Source organism: Penaeus monodon, chromosome 32, assembly GCF_015228065.2.
Source record: "Penaeus monodon isolate SGIC_2016 chromosome 32, NSTDA_Pmon_1, whole genome shotgun sequence".
Lineage (NCBI taxonomy): Eukaryota > Metazoa > Arthropoda > Malacostraca > Decapoda > Penaeidae > Penaeus > Penaeus monodon.
In genome coordinates this window covers 5,621,486-5,621,988 of record NC_051417.1, presented here as the reverse complement: position 1 = coordinate 5,621,988, position 503 = coordinate 5,621,486, and the positions used below count along the sequence as shown (strand labels likewise).

The window sequence follows — 503 nt, the reverse complement described above, 5'->3', positions numbered from 1 at the left end:
TTTACTCTTTTTTTCTTTTTTTTTGTGTGCGATTGTTGTTTTTTAGTTTTTTGTTTTTTGTTTTTCTCTAAGTGTTTTTTTTTGCGTATTTGTTATTTGATATTCTTTTATCTTATTTAGTTTTTTTTTCTTTTTGTGTGTTTCTTTTTTCAGTTGTTCCTTGCTATTTTTCTTTTGTTGTTTTTTCTACTTGTTATTCTATTTGTTTAACCTTGTTTTTTTATTTCTTAATTGCTATTATTTTATTTATCTATTTATTGTCGCCATTGTCATCCTAATAATAAACCCCTGGCAGTATATCTTTTAGTATCAACATCAACTGCATTTTTTTTTTATTTCCATAACTTTATTTCTAAATTCCTGAAAATTCACACGCCAAACCATCGAGACTCCTTCAAAAGAAGCTTCATAACTTTATCTCATGACCTTTTCTAATAATAACCGCGATCTGTCACTCAGCAGTCTGTCTGTGTCAGGTATGTCACCTCAAGGATATAGTTACC

The 503-nt window shown here is 28.0% G+C and overlaps 1 protein-coding gene across 1 annotated transcript in view; it reads left to right on the top strand.

Annotated features, from left to right (window-relative positions):
* Window positions 1–503, top strand: part of LOC119593380 — a gene marked incomplete at its 5' end in the record, with an annotated part of 7,040 nt that overhangs the window by 396 nt on the left and 6,141 nt on the right.